The sequence below is a fragment of the Chiloscyllium punctatum genome, chromosome 50, assembly GCF_047496795.1.
Source record: "Chiloscyllium punctatum isolate Juve2018m chromosome 50, sChiPun1.3, whole genome shotgun sequence".
In the NCBI taxonomy this organism is placed as follows: domain Eukaryota; kingdom Metazoa; phylum Chordata; class Chondrichthyes; order Orectolobiformes; family Hemiscylliidae; genus Chiloscyllium; species Chiloscyllium punctatum.
Window position 1 is genome coordinate 37,345,829 of NC_092788.1, and position 18,904 is coordinate 37,364,732.

Consider the following 18,904-nt stretch of genomic DNA (forward strand, 5'->3'; position numbering starts at 1 on the left):
TGAGGCGGTTGCAGCTCTGGTAAAAGTCCTTCTTTGTGATTCACTCCGCAAACAGAGACTTGAAGGTGACTCAGAGGCGTGTGAGCTCTTCACATCGAGATCAAAAAGCACTCAAGGGCAGTTAGCACCTCTTCCGGAGTGGGGGTGGGGTGAGGTAATTACCTTTTGACTTCTGTTACTATGTTAAGAAACTGCCTTTTCGATTGACTTGAACAGAAACTGCATTTCCAATAAGCACCATGGAAGTTAGCAAAATTTATTGAATCGCTTCTCGTCGATTCCCGCACAGGTTTCCGACTCAGTTGGTATCCACGTGGCTCATGTCCAGGAGTGAACATCTCTGCAGCAAATTACACGGTTAAAGTAAAAGGCACGGAAAGTGGCATCTCGAACCGGCCCCGAGGTCAGAGCATGCTCACAATGTGATCTGTCGTTCTCGGATTGTAATGCGACCTCCGGTTTTAGGGTGGAGAACATTCTTTGGGACCCTTCTTCTGCAAAACAGACACAGTGACTGAATAAATGATGCACGGTTTGATGTGGAACACGGCCTGCTCAGCTTTGTGCATTTTCCCTGTAGTCAGGTGTGTTTCGTGTTCCGTGTAAACGTGAAAGTCGTCCTGTTTCGAGCAATGTGTGAAATCATTTAGCAAAGCAAGAATCGAAATTGTAGTAATGTCTAGCAGCTCATGGTTATTTGACCGAAGTGTCCAAGTGTCTCTGCTGTCATGATCGCGTTCGCCTCCCGCGCGGAAAATCGCAAACAGCTCTGCTGTTCCAAAGCGATTTGTGCTTTTACTGGAACCGAATGGAGACTATTATTTCATCGCTGTTGTGAAACAAAGTCCTGCGGTGACTCGACTCGTCGTTATTTGGTTTTCTGTCCAATGGGAAAATCGTTCCAATGAATTTCGGTGTCATATGTTATTGAATTTCTCCCATTTCCTTCATTTCCGTCCTGGAGTCATCAGAAGGAAAAGGTAATCTAATCGAGACTGTGAATGGTGAAATTCACTTTTTATGGCCCGTTCTTATGATGTTCTTTCTATCTCTCTTTTCAGCATTGTCTGGAAAGTGGTGGTGCACTAACGCTGCAGTATGTTTGAAAGAGTAGTTTGGAATTGCCCTGTTTTTAGTTGTGAGATTACTTTATGACTCATGCCCTCGGACTGTGACACATTTACCATTCATGCGTCTCTCTGTCTGAAAATGCATTCGGCATGCCAGTTTTGTTTGTGTTCCGTGAAAAATGCTTTCTGTTTTGCGATTCGCTCAGCACATTACGAGTTAACAGGGTTTCTGAGGTAACTTCGAGCAGCAAAACTCCTCAATTGAGGTCTGGGAAAATTTCACGGAGTATGGTCAGTCGGGGCAAAATTAAGGAAGTTGTTCGTATCTGCAGTGTTTCACAATACTACCTTTCCCGTGAGCAGTCGAACAGACTAAACGATTGTGCCACAGACTGCGATGGAAAACTCAGCTAAAAAGTAATCCTTTACAGCCAGTGTTAGCAACAAGACGTTATGGGGGTACACGGCGTGGAAACAGATATTTAGGTGTATCTCATCCATGCTCACCACATAACCAAAATTAAACAAGTCCCGTTCCCCAGCATTTGGCCCCAATCCCTCTAAACCCATCCTGTCCAGAAACTCATCCGATTACCTTTGCAATTTTCTGAGTGTAATAGCCTTCTCCACTTCCTCTGGGAGCTCATTCCATACACGCACAACCTTCTGTGTGGGAAATGTGCCTCAGGTCGTTTGTCAATTTCAGCCCACTCACCTTAAACCTATGCTCTCGAGTTTTCAACTCACCCCAATTTGGGTAAAACACAGAAATACTCAGTTTACAACCCTTCCATAAGATCGTATCGCAGCCGTTCCGCTGCAGGGAAAGTCGTCCCAGCTTATTCCACCTCGCCCTACGGTCCAAACATTGACGAAATCATTGTCTATATATTGTCATCAATCTCACGGCGGCCGCGGCTGGTTTCTGTAGTGTAGTGGTCATCACGTTCGCCTAGCACGCGAAAGGTCCCTAGTTCGAAACTGGGCAGAAACTGCTTTGTTCGTCAACTGCAGCCTTTTACATGGACAAGAACGGAGCTTTCTTGCTTGCTTTCCCATCTGCAAACCTGCCTTCGAATTTGCTTGAAAGAATCTGCTCTCGTCGTGAAATGTAAGGCAACTCCATTTAATTACTGTGTAAAGCATTATAAAGTTTTTCTCCAACCTGGTTCTGATGCATATGCCATTCTGTTTGAGAGTGTCCTTGCCGCGTTCTGATCCTTCCACGAAAAGCAGTACCGCATTTGCATTCCTTGCGCAGGCGGCCCGGTTCAAAGGCAGGGAAGAAGCTGCTGCGCTGGTGTCACAGCGCACCACGGATTCCTGAACTTGTCTGTCTGTCAAATGTACCCCAAAGTCGTCTCTGAAAGGCCTCATTTGGAAGCTGTCTGTCGTTATTCAACGCGCGAGAGTTGGTACCAGATTCCTGAATCATATTTTGGGGCAGTTCGCACGTTAGTGGCTCATTCAATCAGCAACAGCAATGAAATAATTTACACTCTCAGAGGAACCTTTGAACTTGTGCTTTCATAGCGCCGCTAATATTAAGGTGCGCCCCGAGATCTAAGCCATGTTGGAACTGAAACGGAGGAATCGACAGAGAGGCTACAGAATGACATCGCATCCATTTGGTTTTCTTTAAATCACTGACGAGCAGGAAAATGTAAAAGGGGAGAGCGAGTGGGGAAGTGAGGCGGTTGCAGCTCTGGTAAAAGTCCTTCTTTGTGATTCACTCCGCAAACAGAGACTTGAAGGTGACTCAGAGGCGTGTGAGCTCTTCACATCGAGATCAAAAAGCACTCAAGGGCAGTTAGCACCTCTTCCGGAGTGGGGGTGGGGTGAGGTAATTACCTTTTGACTTCTGTTACTATGTTCAGAAACTGCCTTTTCGATTGACTTGAACAGAAACTGCATTTCCAATAAGCACCATGGAAGTTAGCAAAATTTATTGAATCGCTTCTCGTCGATTCCCGCACAGGTTTCCGACTCAGTTGGTATCCACGTGGCTCATGTCCAGGAGTGAACATCTCTGCAGCAAATTGCACGGTTAAAGTAAAAGGCACGGAAAGTGGCATCTCGAACCGGCCCCGAGGTCAGAGCATGCTCACAATGTGATCTGTCGTTCTCGGATTGTAATGCGACCTCCGGTTTTAGGGTGGAGAACATTCTTTGGGACCCTTCTTCTGCAAAACAGACACAGTGACTGAATAAATGCTGCACGGTTTGATGTGGAACACGGCCTGCTCAGCTTTGTGCATTTTCCCTGTAGTCAGGTGTGTTTCGTGTTCCGTGTAAACGTGAAAGTCGTCCTGTTTCGAGCAATGTGTGAAATCATTTAGCAAAGCAAGAATCGAAATTGTAGTAATGTCTAGCAGCTCATGGTTATTTGACCGAAGTGTCCAAGTGTCTCTGCTGTCATGATCGCGTTCGCCTCCCGCGCGGAAAATCGCAAACAGCTCTGCTGTTCCAAAGCGATTTGTGCTTTTACTGGAACCGAATGGAGACTATTATTTCATCGCTGTTGTGAAACAAAGTCCTGCGGTGACTCGACTCGTCGTTATTTGGTTTTCTGTCCAATGGGAAAATCGTTCCAATGAATTTCGGTGTCATATGTTATTGAATTTCTCCCATTTCCTTCATTTCCGTCCTGGAGTCATCAGAAGGAAAAGGTAATCTAATCGAGACTGTGAATGGTGAAATTCACTTTTTATGGCCCGTTCTTATGATGTTCTTTCTATCTCTCTTTTCAGCATTGTCTGGAAAGTGGTGGTGCACTAACGCTGCAGTATGTTTGAAAGAGTAGTTTGGAATTGCCCTGTTTTTAGTTGTGAGATTACTTTATGACTCATGCCCTCGGACTGTGACACATTTAGCATTCATGCATCTCTCTGTCTGAAAATGCATTCGGCATGCCAGTTTTGTTTGTGTTCCGTGAAAAATGCTTTCTGTTTTGCGATTCGCTCAGCACATTACGAGTTAACAGGGTTTCTGAGGTAACTTCGAGCAGCAAAACTCCTCAATTGAGGTCTGGGAAAATTTCACGGAGTATGGTCAGTCGGGGCAAAATTAAGGAAGTTGTTCGTATCTGCAGTGTTTCACAATACTACCTTTCCCGTGAGCAGTCGAACAGACTAAACGATTGTGCCACAGACTGCGATGGAAAACTCCGCTAAAAAGTAATCCTTTAAAGCCGGTGTTAGCAACACGACGTTATGGGGGTACACGGCGTGGAAACAGATATTTAGGTGTATCTCATCCATGCTCACCACATAACCAAAATTAAACAAGTCCCGTTCCCCAGCATTTGGCCCCAATCCCTCTAAACCCATCCTGTCCAGAAACTCATCCGATTACCTTTGCAATTTTCTGAGTGTAATAGCCTTCTCCACTTCCTCTGGGAGCTCATTCCATACACGCACAACCTTCTGTGTGGGAAATGTGCCTCAGGTCGTTTGTCAATTTCAGCCCACTCACCTTAAACCTATGCTCTCGAGTTTTCAACTCACCCCAATTTGGGTAAAACACAGAAATACTCAGTTTACAACCCTTCCATAAGATCATATCGCAGCCGTTTCGCTGCAGGGAAAGTCGTCCCAGCTTATTCCACCTCGCCCTCCGGTCCAAACATTGACGAAATCATTGTCTATATATTGTCATCAATCTCACGGCGGCCGCGGCTGGTTTCTGTAGTGTAGTGGTCATCACGTTCGCCTAGCACGCGAAAGGTCCCTAGTTCGAAACTGGGCAGAAACTGCTTTGTTCGTCAACTGCAGCCTTTTACATGGACAAGAACGGAGCTTTCTTGCTTGCTTTCCCATCTGCAAACCTGCCTTCGAATTTGCTTGAAAGAATCTGCTCTCGTAGTGAAATGTAAGGCAACTCCATTTAATTACTGTGTAAAGCATTATAAAGTTTTTCTCCAACCTGGTTCTGATGCATATGCCATTCTGTTTGAGAGTGTCCTTGCCGCGTTCTGATCCTTCCACGAAAAGCAGTACCGCATTTGCATTCCTTGCGCAGGCGGCCCGGTTCAAAGGCAGGGAAGAAGCTGCTGCGCTGGTGTCACAGCGCACCACGGATTCCTGAACTTGTCTGTCTGTCAAATGTACCCCAAAGTCGTCTCTGAAAGGCCTCATTTGGAAGCTGTCTGTCGTTATTCAACGCGCGAGAGTTGGTACCAGATTCCTGAATCATATTTTGGGGCAGTTCGCACGTTAGTGGCTCATTCAATCAGCAACAGCAATGAAATAATTTACACTCTCAGAGGAACCTTTGAACTTGTGCTTTCATAGCGCCGCTAATATTAAGGTGCGCCCCGAGATCTAAGCCATGTTGGAACTGAAACGGAGGAATCGACAGAGAGGCTACAGAATGACATCGCATCCATTTGGTTTTCTTTAAATCACTGACGAGCAGGAAAATGTAAAAGGGGAGAGCGAGTGGGGAAGTGAGGCGGTTGCAGCTCTGGTATAAGTCCTTCTTTGTGATTCACTCCGCAAACAGAGACTTGAAGGTGACTCAGAGGCGTGTGAGCTCTTCACATCGAGATCAAAAAGCACTCAAGGGCAGTTAGCACCTCTTCCGGAGTGGGGGTGGGGTGAGGTAATTACCTTTTGACTTCTGTTACTATGTTCAGAAACTGCCTTTTCGATTGACTTGAACAGAAACTGCATTTCCAATAAGCACCATGGAAGTTAGCAAAATTTATTGAATCGCTTCTCGTCGATTCCCGCACAGGTTTCCGACTCAGTTGGTATCCACGTGGCTCATGTCCAGGAGTGAACATCTCTGCAGCAAATTGCACGGTTAAAGTAAAAGGCACGGAAAGTGGCATCTCGAACCGGCCCCGAGGTCAGAGCATGCTCACAATGTGATCTGTCGTTCTCGGATTGTAATGCGACCTCCGGTTTTAGGGTGGAGAACATTCTTTGGGACCCTTCTTCTGCAAAACAGACACAGTGACTGAATAAATGCTGCACGGTTTGATGTGGAACACGGCCTGCTCAGCTTTGTGCATTTTCCCTGTAGTCAGGTGTGTTTCGTGTTCCGTGTAAACGTGAAAGTCGTCCTGTTTCGAGCAATGTGTGAAATCATTTAGCAAAGCAAGAATCGAAATTGTAGTAATGTCTAGCAGCTCATGGTTATTTGACCGAAGTGTCCAAGTGTCTCTGCTGTCATGATCGCGTTCGCCTCCCGCGCGGAAAATCGCAAACAGCTCTGCTGTTCCAAAGCGATTTGTGCTTTTACTGGAACCGAATGGAGACTATTATTTCATCGCTGTTGTGAAACAAAGTCCTGCGGTGACTCGACTCGTCGTTATTTGGTTTTCTGTCCAATGGGAAAATCGTTCCAATGAATTTCGGTGTCATATGTTATTGAATTTCTCCCATTTCCTTCATTTCCGTCCTGGAGTCATCAGAAGGAAAAGGTAATCTAATCGAGACTGTGAATGGTGAAATTCACTTTTTATGGCCCGTTCTTATGATGTTCTTTCTATCTCTCTTTTCAGCATTGTCTGGAAAGTGGTGGTGCACTAACGCTGCAGTATGTTTGAAAGAGTAGTTTGGAATTGCCCTGTTTTTAGTTGTGAGATTACTTTATGACTCATGCCCTCGGACTGTGACACATTTAGCATTCATGCATCTCTCTGTCTGAAAATGCATTCGGCATGCCAGTTTTGTTTGTGTTCCGTGAAAAATGCTTTCTGTTTTGCGATTCGCTCAGCACATTACGAGTTAACAGGGTTTCTGAGGTAACTTCGAGCAGCAAAACTCCTCAATTGAGGTCTGGGAAAATTTCACGGAGTATGGTCAGTCGGGGCAAAATTAAGGAAGTTGTTCGTATCTGCAGTGTTTCACAATACTACCTTTCCCGTGAGCAGTCGAACAGACTAAACGATTGTGCCACAGACTGCGATGGAAAACTCAGCTAAAAAGTAATCCTTTACAGCCAGTGTTAGCAACAAGACGTTATGGGGGTACACGGCGTGGAAACAGATATTTAGGTGTATCTCATCCATGCTCACCACATAACCAAAATTAAACAAGTCCCGTTCCCCAGCATTTGGCCCCAATCCCTCTAAACCCATCCTGTCCAGAAACTCATCCGATTACCTTTGCAATTTTCTGAGTGTAATAGCCTTCTCCACTTCCTCTGGGAGCTCATTCCATACACGCACAACCTTCTGTGTGGGAAATGTGCCTCAGGTCGTTTGTCAATTTCAGCCCACTCACCTTAAACCTATGCTCTCGAGTTTTCAACTCACCCCAATTTGGGTAAAACACAGAAATACTCAGTTTACAACCCTTCCATAAGATCGTATCGCAGCCGTTCCGCTGCAGGGAAAGTCGTCCCAGCTTATTCCACCTCGCCCTACGGTCCAAACATTGACGAAATCATTGTCTATATATTGTCATCAATCTCACGGCGGCCGCGGCTGGTTTCTGTAGTGTAGTGGTCATCACGTTCGCCTAGCACGCGAAAGGTCCCTAGTTCGAAACTGGGCAGAAACTGCTTTGTTCGTCAACTGCAGCCTTTTACATGGACAAGAACGGAGCTTTCTTGCTTGCTTTCCCATCTGCAAACCTGCCTTCGAATTTGCTTGAAAGAATCTGCTCTCGTAGTGAAATGTAAGGCAACTCCATTTAATTACTGTGTAAAGCATTATAAAGTTTTTCTCCAACCTGGTTCTGATGCATATGCCATTCTGTTTGAGAGTGTCCTTGCCGCGTTCTGATCCTTCCACGAAAAGCAGTACCGCATTTGCATTCCTTGCGCAGGCGGCCCGGTTCAAAGGCAGGGAAGAAGCTGCTGCGCTGGTGTCACAGCGCACCACGGATTCCTGAACTTGTCTGTCTGTCAAATGTACCCCAAAGTCGTCTCTGAAAGGCCTCATTTGGAAGCTGTCTTTCGTTATTCAACGCGCGAGAGTTGGTACCAGATTCCTGAATCATATTTTGGGGCAGTTCGCACGTTAGTGGCTCATTCAATCAGCAACAGCAATGAAATAATTTACACTCTCAGAGGAACCTTTGAACTTGTGCTTTCATAGCGCCGCTAATATTAAGGTGCGCCCCGAGATCTAAGCCATGTTGGAACTGAAACGGAGGAATCGACAGAGAGGCTACAGAATGACATCGCATCCATTTGGTTTTCTTTAAATCACTGACGAGCAGGAAAATGTAAAAGGGGAGAGCGAGTGGGGAAGTGAGGCGGTTGCAGCTCTGGTAAAAGTCCTTCTTTGTGATTCACTCCGCAAACAGAGACTTGAAGGTGACTCAGAGGCGTGTGAGCTCTTCACATCGAGATCAAAAAGCACTCAAGGGCAGTTAGCACCTCTTCCGGAGTGGGGGTGGGGTGAGGTAATTACCTTTTGACTTCTGTTACTATGTTCAGAAACTGCCTTTTCGATTGACTTGAACAGAAACTGCATTTCCAATAAGCACCATGGAAGTTAGCAAAATTTATTGAATCGCTTCTCGTCGATTCCCGCACAGGTTTCCGACTCAGTTGGTATCCACGTGGCTCATGTCCAGGAGTGAACATCTCTGCAGCAAATTGCACGGTTAAAGTAAAAGGCACGGAAAGTGGCATCTCGAACCGGCCCCGAGGTCAGAGCATGCTCACAATGTGATCTGTCGTTCTCGGATTGTAATGCGACCTCCGGTTTTAGGGTGGAGAACATTCTTTGGGACCCTTCTTCTGCAAAACAGACACAGTGACTGAATAAATGCTGCACGGTTTGATGTGGAACACGGCCTGCTCAGCTTTGTGCATTTTCCCTGTAGTCAGGTGTGTTTCGTGTTCCGTGTAAACGTGAAAGTCGTCCTGTTTCGAGCAATGTGTGAAATCATTTAGCAAAGCAAGAATCGAAATTGTAGTAATGTCTAGCAGCTCATGGTTATTTGACCGAAGTGTCCAAGTGTCTCTGCTGTCATGATCGCGTTCGCCTCCCGCGCGGAAAATCGCAAACAGCTCTGCTGTTCCAAAGCGATTTGTGCTTTTACTGGAACCGAATGGAGACTATTATTTCATCGCTGTTGTGAAACAAAGTCCTGCGGTGACTCGACTCGTCGTTATTTGGTTTTCTGTCCAATGGGAAAATCGTTCCAATGAATTTCGGTGTCATATGTTATTGAATTTCTCCCATTTCCTTCATTTCCGTCCTGGAGTCATCAGAAGGAAAAGGTAATCTAATCGAGACTGTGAATGGTGAAATTCACTTTTTATGGCCCGTTCTTATGATGTTCTTTCTATCTCTCTTTTCAGCATTGTCTGGAAAGTGGTGGTGCACTAACGCTGCAGTATGTTTGAAAGAGTAGTTTGGAATTGCCCTGTTTTTAGTTGTGAGATTACTTTATGACTCATGCCCTCGGACTGTGACACATTTAGCATTCATGCATCTCTCTGTCTGAAAATGCATTCGGCATGCCAGTTTTGTTTGTGTTCCGTGAAAAATGCTTTCTGTTTTGCGATTCGCTCAGCACATTACGAGTTAACAGGGTTTCTGAGGTAACTTCGAGCAGCAAAACTCCTCAATTGAGGTCTGGGAAAATTTCACGGAGTATGGTCAGTCGGGGCAAAATTAAGGAAGTTGTTCGTATCTGCAGTGTTTCACAATACTACGTTTCCCGTGAGCAGTCGAACAGACTAAACGATTGTTCCACAGACTGCGATGGAAAACTCAGCTAAAAAGTAATCCTTTACAGCCAGTGTTAGCAACAAGACGTTATGGGGGTACACGGCGTGGAAACAGATATTTAGGTGTATCTCATCCATGCTCACCACATAACCAAAATTAAACAAGTCCCGTTCCCCAGCATTTGGCCCCAATCCCTCTAAACCCATCCTGTCCAGAAACTCATCCGATTACCTTTGCAATTTTCTGAGTGTAATAGCCTTCTCCACTTCCTCTGGGAGCTCATTCCATACACGCACAACCTTCTGTGTGGGAAATGTGCCTCAGGTCGTTTGTCAATTTCAGCCCACTCACCTTAAACCTATGCTCTCGAGTTTTCAACTCACCCCAATTTGGGTAAAACACAGAAATACTCAGTTTACAACCCTTCCATAAGATCGTATCGCAGCCGTTCCGCTGCAGGGAAAGTCGTCCCAGCTTATTCCACCTCGCCCTCCGGTCCAAACATTGACGAAATCATTGTCTATATATTGTCATCAATCTCACGGCGGCCGCGGCTGGTTTCTGTAATGTAGTGGTCATCACGTTCGCCTAGCACGCGAAAGGTCCCTAGTTCGAAACTGGGCAGAAACTGCTTTGTTCGTCAACTGCAGCCTTTTACATGGACAAGAACGGAGCTTTCTTGCTTGCTTTCCCATCTGCAAACCTGCCTTCGAATTTGCTTGAAAGAATCTGCTCTCGTAGTGAAATGTAAGGCAACTCCATTTAATTACTGTGTAAAGCATTATAAAGTTTTTCTCCAACCTGGTTCTGATGCATATGCCATTCTGTTTGAGAGTGTCCTTGCCGCGTTCTGATCCTTCCACGAAAAGCAGTACCGCATTTGCATTCCTTGCGCAGGCGGCCCGGTTCAAAGGCAGGGAAGAAGCTGCTGCGCTGGTGTCACAGCGCACCACGGATTCCTGAACTTGTCTGTCTGTCAAATGTACCCCAAAGTCGTCTCTGAAAGGCCTCATTTGGAAGCTGTCTGTCGTTATTCAACGCGCGAGAGTTGGTACCAGATTCCTGAATCATATTTTGGGGCAGTTCGCACGTTAGTGGCTCATTCAATCAGCAACAGCAATGAAATAATTTACACTCTCAGAGGAACCTTTGAACTTGTGCTTTCATAGCGCCGCTAATATTAAGGTGCGCCCCGAGATCTAAGCCATGTTGGAACTGAAACGGAGGAATCGACAGAGAGGCTACAGAATGACATCGCATCCATTTGGTTTTCTTTAAATCACTGACGAGCAGGAAAATGTAAAAGGGGAGAGCGAGTGGGGAAGTGAGGCGGTTGCAGCTCTGGTAAAAGTCCTTCTTTGTGATTCACTCCGCAAACAGAGACTTGAAGGTGACTCAGAGGCGTGTGAGCTCTTCACATCGAGATCAAAAAGCACTCAAGGGCAGTTAGCACCTCTTCCGGAGTGGGGGTGGGGTGAGGTAATTACCTTTTGACTTCTGTTACTATGTTCAGAAACTGCCTTTTCGATTGACTTGAACAGAAACTGCATTTCCAATAAGCACCATGGAAGTTAGCAAAATTTATTGAATCGCTTCTCGTCGATTCCCGCACAGGTTTCCGACTCAGTTGGTATCCACGTGGCTCATGTCCAGGAGTGAACATCTCTGCAGCAAATTGCACGGTTAAAGTAAAAGGCACGGAAAGTGGCATCTCGAACCGGCCCCGAGGTCAGAGCATGCTCACAATGTGATCTGTCGTTCTCGGATTGTAATGCGACCTCCGGTTTTAGGGTGGAGAACATTCTTTGGGACCCTTCTTCTGCAAAACAAACACAGTCTCTGAATAAATGCTGCACGGTTTGATGTGGAACACGGCCTGCTCAGCTTTGTGCATTTTCCCTGTAGTCAGGTGTGTTTCGTGTTCCGTGTAAACGTGAAAGTCGTCCTGTTTCGAGCAATGTGTGAAATCATTTAGCAAAGCAAGAATCGAAATTGTAGTAATGTCTAGCAGCTCATGGTTATTTGACCGAAGTGTCCAAGTGTCTCTGCTGTCATGATCGCGTTCGCCTCCCGCGCGGAAAATCGCAAACAGCTCTGCTGTTCCAAAGCGATTTGTGCTTTTACTGGAACCGAATGGAGACTATTATTTCATCGCCGTTGTGAAACAAAGTCCTGCGGTGACTCGACTCGTCGTTATTTGGTTTTCTGTCCAATGGGAAAATCGTTCCAATGAATTTCGGTGTCATATGTTATTGAATTTCTCCCATTTCCTTCATTTCCGTCCTGGAGTCATCAGAAGGAAAAGGTAATCTAATCGAGACTGTGAATGGTGAAATTCACTTTTTATGGCCCGTTCTTATGATGTTCTTTCTATCTCTCTTTTCAGCATTGTCTGGAAAGTGGTGGTGCACTAACGCTGCAGTATGTTTGAAAGAGTAGTTTGGAATTGCCCTGTTTTTAGTTGTGAGATTACTTTATGACTCATGCCCTCGGACTGCGACACATTTAGCATTCATGCATCTCTCTGTCTGAAAATGCATTCGGCATGCCAGTTTTGTTTGTGTTCCGTGAAAAATGCTTTCTGTTTTGCGATTCGCTCAGCACATTACGAGTTAACAGGGTTTCTGAGGTAACTTCGAGCAGCAAAACTCCTCAATTGAGGTCTGGGAAAATTTCACGGAGTATGGTCAGTCGGGGCAAAATTAAGGAAGTTGTTCGTATCTGCAGTGTTTCACAATACTACCTTTCCCGTGAGCAGTCGAACAGACTAAACGATTGTGCCACAGACTGCGATGGAAAACTCAGCTAAAAAGTAATCCTTTACAGCCAGTGTTAGCAACAAGACGTTATGGGGGTACACGGCGTGGAAACAGATATTTAGGTGTATCTCATCCATGCTCACCACATAACCAAAATTAAACAAGTCCCGTTCCCCAGCATTTGGCCCCAATCCCTCTAAACCCATCCTGTCCAGAAACTCATCCGATTACCTTTGCAATTTTCTGAGTGTAATAGCCTTCTCCACTTCCTCTGGGAGCTCATTCCATACACGCACAACCTTCTGTGTGGGAAATGTGCCTCAGGTCGTTTGTCAATTTCAGCCCACTCACCTTAAACCTATGCTCTCGAGTTTTCAACTCACCCCAATTTGGGTAAAACACAGAAATACTCAGTTTACAACCCTTCCATAAGATCGTATCGCAGCCGTTCCGCTGCAGGGAAAGTCGTCCCAGCTTATTCCACCTCGCCCTACGGTCCAAACATTGACGAAATCATTGTCTATATATTGTCATCAATCTCACGGCGGCCGCGGCTGGTTTCTGTAGTGTAGTGGTCATCACGTTCGCCTAGCACGCGAAAGGTCCCTATTTCGAAACTGGCCAGAAACTGCTTTGTTCGTCAACTGCAGCCTTTTACATGGACAAGAACGGAGCTTTCTTGCTTGCTTTCCCATCTGCAAACCTGCCTTCGAATTTGCTTGAAAGAATCTGCTCTCGTAGTGAAATGTAAGGCAACTCCATTTAATTACTGTGTAAAGCATTATAAAGTTTTTCTCCAACCTGGTTCTGATGCATATGCCATTCTGTTTGAGAGTGTCCTTGCCGCGTTCTGATCCTTCCACGAAAAGCAGTACCGCATTTGCATTCCTTGCGCAGGCGGCCCGGTTCAAAGGCAGGGAAGAAGCTGCTGCGCTGGTGTCACAGCGCACCACGGAATCCTGAACTTGTCTGTCTGTCAAATGTACCCCAAAGTCGTCTCTGAAAGGCCTCATTTGGAAGCTGTCTGTCGTTATTCAACGCGCGAGAGTTGGTACCAGATTCCTGAATCATATTTTGGGGCAGTTCGCACGTTAGTGGCTCATTCAATCAGCAACAGCAATGAAATAATTTACACTCTCAGAGGAACCTTTGAACTTGTGCTTTCATAGCGCCGCTAATATTAAGGTGCGCCCCGAGATCTAAGCCATGTTGGAACTGAAACGGAGGAATCGACAGAGAGGCTACAGAATGACATCGCATCCATTTGGTTTTCTTTAAATCACTGACGAGCAGGAAAATGTAAAAGGGGAGAGCGAGTGGGGAAGTGAGGCGGTTGCAGCTCTGGTAAAAGTCCTTCTTTGTGATTCACTCCGCAAACAGAGACTTGAAGGTGACTCAGAGGCGTGTGAGCTCTTCACATCGAGATCAAAAAGCACTCAAGGGCAGTAAGCACCTCTTCCGGAGTGGGGGTGGGGTGAGGTAATTACCTTTTGACTTCTGTTACCATGTTCAGAAACTGCCTTTTCGATTGACTTGAACAGAAACTGCATTTCCAATAAGCACCATGGAAGTTAGCAAAATTTATTGAATCGCTTCTCGTCGATTCCCGCACAGGTTTCCGACTCAGTTGGTATCCACGTGGCTCATGTCCAGGAGTGAACATCTCTGCAGCAAATTGCACGGTTAAAGTAAAAGGCACAGAAAGTGGCATCTCGAACCGGCCCCGAGGTCAGAGCATGCTCACAATGTGATGTGTCGTTCTCGGATTGTAATGCGACCTCCGGTTTTAGGGTGGAGAACATTCTTTGGGACCCTTCTTCTGCAAAACAGACACAGTGACTGAATAAATGCTGCACGGTTTGATGTGGAACACGGCCTGCTCAGCTTTGTGCATTTTCCCTGTAGTCAGGTGTGTTTCGTGTTCCGTGTAAACGTGAAAGTCGTCCTGTTTCGAGCAATGTGTGAAATCATTTAGCAAAGCAAGAATCGAAATTGTAGTAATGTCTAGCAGCTCATGGTTATTTGACTGAAGTGTCCAAGTGTCTCTGCTGTCATGATCGCGTTCGCCTCCCGCGCGGAAAATCGCAAACAGCTCTGCTGTTCCAAAGCGATTTGTGCTTTTACTGGAACCGAATGGAGACTATTATTTCATCGCCGTTGTGAAACAAAGTCCTGCGGTGACTCGACTCGTCGTTATTTGGTTTTCTGTCCAATGGGAAAATCGTTCCAATGAATTTCGGTGTCATATGTTATTGAATTTCTCCCATTTCCTTCATTTCCGTCCTGGAGACATCAGAAGGAAAAAGGAATCTAATCGAGACTGTGAATTGTGAAATTCACTTTTTATGGCCCGTTCTTATGATGTTCTTTCTATCTCTCTTTTCAGCATTGTCTGGAAAGTGGTGGTGCACTAACGCTGCAGTATGTTTGAAAGAGCAGTTTGGAATTGCCCTGTTGTTAGTTGTGAGATTACTTTATGACTCATGCCCTCGGACTGTGACACATTTAGCATTCATGCATCTCTCTGTCTGAAAATGCATTCGGCATGCCAGTTTTGTTTGTGTTCCGTGAAAAATGCTTTCTGTTTTGCGATTCGCTCAGCACATTACGAGTTAACAGGGTTTCTGAGGTAACTTCGAGCAGCAAAACTCCTCAATTGAGGTCTTGGAAAATTTCACGGAGTATGGTCAGTCGGGGCAAAATTAAGGAAGTTGTTCGTATCTGCAGTGTTTCACAATACTACCTTTCCCGTGAGCAGTCGAACAGACTAAACGATTGTGCCACAGACTGCGATGGAAAACTCCGCTAAAAAGTAATCCTTTAAAGCCAGTGTTAGCAACAAGACGTTATGGGGGTACACGGCGTGGAAACAGATATTTAGGTGTATCTCATCCATGCTCACCACATAACCAAAATTAAACAAGTCCCGTTCCCCAGCATTTGGCCCCAATCCCTCTAAACCCATCCTGTCCAGAAACTCATCCGATTACCTTTGCAATTTTCTGAGTGTAATAGCCTTCTCCACTTCCTCTGGGAGCTCATTCCATACACGCACAACCTTCTGTGTGGGAAATGTGCCTCAGGTCGTTTGTCAATTTCAGCCCACTCACCTTAAACCTATGCTCTCGAGTTTTCAACTCACCCCAATTTGGGTAAAACACAGAAATACTCAGTTTACAACCCTTCCATAAGATCATATCGCAGCCGTTTCGCTGCAGGGAAAGTCGTCCCAGCTTATTCCACCTCGCCCTCCGGTCCAAACATTGACGAAATCATTGTCTATATATTGTCATCAATTTCACGGCGACCGCGGCTGGTTTCTGTAGTGTAGTGGTCATCACGTTCACCTAGCACGCGAAAGGTCCCTAGTTCGAAACTGGGCAGAAACTGCTTTGTTCGTCAACTGCAGCCTTTTACATGGACAAGAACGGAGCTTTCTTGCTTGCTTTCCCATCTGCAAACCTGCCTTCGAATTTGCTTGAAAGAATCTGCTCTCGTAGTAAAATGTAAGGCAACTCCATTTAATTACTGTGTAAAGCATTATAAAGTTTTTCTCCAACCTGGTTCTGATGCATATGCCATTCTGTTTGAGAGTGTCCTTGCCGCGTTCTGATCCTTCCACGAAAAGCAGTACCGCATTTGCATTCCTTGCGCAGGCGGCCCGGTTCAAAGGCAGGGAAGAAGCTGCTGCGCTGGTGTCACAGCGCACCACGGATTCCTGAACTTGTCTGTCTGTCAAATGTACCCCAAAGTCGTCTCTGAAAGGCCTCATTTGGAAGCTGTCTGTCGTTATTCAACGCGCGAGAGTTGGTACCAGATTCCTGAATCATATTTTGGGGCAGTTCGCACGTTAGTGGCTCATTCAATCAGCAACAGCAATGAAATAATTTACACTCTCAGAGGAACCTTTGAACTTGTGCTTTCATAGCGCCGCTAATATTAAGGTGCGCCCCGAGATCTAAGCCATGTTGGAACTGAAACGGAGGAATCGACAGAGAGGCTACAGAATGACATCGCATCCATTTGGTTTTCTTTAAATCACTGACGAGCAGGAAAATGTAAAAGGGGAGAGCGAGTGGGGAAGTGAGGCGGTTGCAGCTCTGGTAAAAGTCCTTCTTTGTGATTCACTCCGCAAACAGAGACTTGAAGGTGACTCAGAGGCGTGTGAGCTCTTCACATCGAGATCAAAAAGCACTCAAGGGCAGTTAGCACCTCTTCCGGAGTGGGGGTGGGGTGAGGTAATTACCTTTTGACTTCTGTTACTATGTTCAGAAACTGCCTTTTCGATTGACTTGAACAGAAACTGCATTTCCAAGAAGCACCATGGAAGTTAGCAAAATTTATTGAATCGCTTCTCGTCGATTCCCGCACAGGTTTCCGACTCAGTTGGTATCCACGTGGCTCATGTCCAGGAGTGAACATCTCTGCAGCAAATTGCACGGTTAAAGTAAAAGGCACGGAAAGTGGCATCTCGAACCGGCCCCGAGGTCAGAGCATGCTCACAATGTGATCTGTCGTTCTCGGATTGTAATGCGACCTCCGGTTTTAGGGTGGAGAACATTCTTTGGGACCCTTCTTCTGCAAAACAGACACAGTGACTGAATAAATGCTGCACGGTTTGATGTGGAACACGGCCTGCTCAGCTTTGTGCATTTTCCCTGTAGTCAGGTGTGTTTCGTGTTCCGTGTAAACGTGAAAGTCGTCCTGTTTCGAGCAATGTGTGAAATCATTTAGCAAAGCAAGAATCGAAATTGTAGTAATGTCTAGCAGCTCATGGTTATTTGACCGAAGTGTCCAAGTGTCTCTGCTGTCATGATCGCGTTCGCCTCCCGCGCGGAAAATCGCAAACAGCTCTGCTGTTCCAAAGCGATTTGTGCTTTTACTGGAACCGAATGGAGACTATTATTTCATCGCCGTTGTGAAACAAAGTCCTGCGGTGACTCGACTCGTCGTTATTTGGTTTTCTGTCCAATGGGAAAATCGTTCCAATGAATTTCGGTGTCATATGTTATTGAATTTCTCCCATTTCCTTCATTTCCGTCCTGGAGTCATCAGAAGGAAAAGGTAATCTAATCGAGACTGTGAATGGTGAAATTCACTTTTTATGGCCCGTTCTTATGATGTTCTTTCTATCTCTCTTTTCAGCATTGTCTGGAAAGTGGTGGTGCACTAACGCTGCAGTATGTTTGAAAGAGTAGTTTGGAATTGCCCTGTTTTTAGTTGTGAGATTACTTTATGACTCATGCCCTCGGACTGTGACACATTTAGCATTCATGCATCTCTCTGTCTGAAAATGCATTCGGCATGCCAGTTTTGTTTGTGTTCCGTGAAAAATGCTTTCTGTTTTGCGCTTCGCTCAGCACATTACGAGTTAACAGGGTTTCTGAGGTAACTTCGAGCAGCAAAACTCCTCAATTGAGGTCTGGGAAAATTTCACGGAGTATGGTCAGTCGGGGCAAAATTAAGGAAGTTGTTCGTATCTGCAGTGTTTCACAATACTACCTTTCCCGTGAGCAGTCGAACAGACTAAACGATTGTGCCACAGACTGCGATGGAAAACTCCGCTAAAAAGTAATCCTTTACAGCCAGTGTTAGCAACAAGACGTTATGGGGGTACACGGCGTGGAAACAGATATTTAGGTGTATCTCATCCATGCTCACCACATAACCAAAATTAAACAAGTCCCGTTCCCCAGCATTTGGCCCCAATCCCTCTAAACCCATCCTGTCCAGAAACTCATCCGATTACCTTTGCAATTTTCTGAGTGTAATAGCCTTCTCCACTTCCTCTGGGAGCTCATTCCATACACGCACAACCTTCTGTGTGGGAAATGTGCCTCAGGTCGTTTGTCAATTTCAGCCCACTCACCTTAAACCTATGCTCTCGAGTTTTCAACTCACCCCAATTTGGGTAAAACACAGAAATACTCAGTTTACAACCCTTCCATAAGATCGTATCGCAGCCGTTCCGCTGCAGGGAAAGTCGTCCCAGCTTATTCCACCTCGCCCTACGGTCCAAACATTGACGAAATCATTGTCTATATATTGTCATCAATCTCACGGCGGCCGCGGCTGGTTTCTGTAGTGTAGTGGTCATCACGTTCGCCTAGCACGCGAAAGGTCCCTAGTTCGAAACTGGGCAGAAACTGCTTTGTTCGTCAACTGCAGCCTTTTACATGGACAAGAACGGAGCTTTCTTGCTTGCTTTCCCATCTGCAAACCTGCCTTCGAATTTGCTTGAAAGAATCTGCTCTCGTAGTGAAATGTAAGGCAACTCCATTTAATTACTGTGTAAAGCATTATAAAGTTTTTCTCCAACCTGGTTCTGATGCATATGCCATTCTGTTTGAGAGTGTCCTTGCCGCGTTCTGATCCTTCCACGAAAAGCAGTACCGCATTTGCATTCCTTGCGCAGGCGGCCCGGTTCAAAGGCA

At 45.8% G+C, this 18,904-nt stretch overlaps 7 non-coding genes across 7 annotated transcripts; all 7 read left to right on the plus strand.

The window, feature by feature from the left end:
- Nucleotides 1-1,991: 1,991 nt before the first annotated feature.
- Nucleotides 1,992-2,064, plus strand: trnaa-agc (transfer RNA alanine (anticodon AGC)). Its single transcript has one exon. It is a non-coding gene; the product is annotated as a tRNA-Ala (tRNA).
- A 2,686-nt stretch (nt 2,065-4,750) lies between these two features.
- On the plus strand, nt 4,751-4,823 carry trnaa-agc (transfer RNA alanine (anticodon AGC)). Its single transcript has one exon. It is a non-coding gene; the product is annotated as a tRNA-Ala (tRNA).
- Nucleotides 4,824-7,509: 2,686 nt separating this feature from the next.
- Nucleotides 7,510-7,582, plus strand: trnaa-agc (transfer RNA alanine (anticodon AGC)). The gene has a single exon. It is a non-coding gene; the product is annotated as a tRNA-Ala (tRNA).
- A 2,686-nt stretch (nt 7,583-10,268) lies between these two features.
- Nucleotides 10,269-10,341, plus strand: trnaa-agc (transfer RNA alanine (anticodon AGC)). Its single transcript has one exon. It is a non-coding gene; the product is annotated as a tRNA-Ala (tRNA).
- A 2,686-nt stretch (nt 10,342-13,027) lies between these two features.
- Nucleotides 13,028-13,100, plus strand: trnaa-agc (transfer RNA alanine (anticodon AGC)). Its single transcript has one exon. It is a non-coding gene; the product is annotated as a tRNA-Ala (tRNA).
- Nucleotides 13,101-15,786: 2,686 nt separating this feature from the next.
- trnaa-agc (transfer RNA alanine (anticodon AGC)) lies at nt 15,787-15,859 on the plus strand. Its single transcript has one exon. It is a non-coding gene; the product is annotated as a tRNA-Ala (tRNA).
- Nucleotides 15,860-18,545: 2,686 nt separating this feature from the next.
- trnaa-agc (transfer RNA alanine (anticodon AGC)) lies at nt 18,546-18,618 on the plus strand. The gene has a single exon. It is a non-coding gene; the product is annotated as a tRNA-Ala (tRNA).
- The last annotated feature ends 286 nt before the right edge of the window (nt 18,619-18,904 follow it).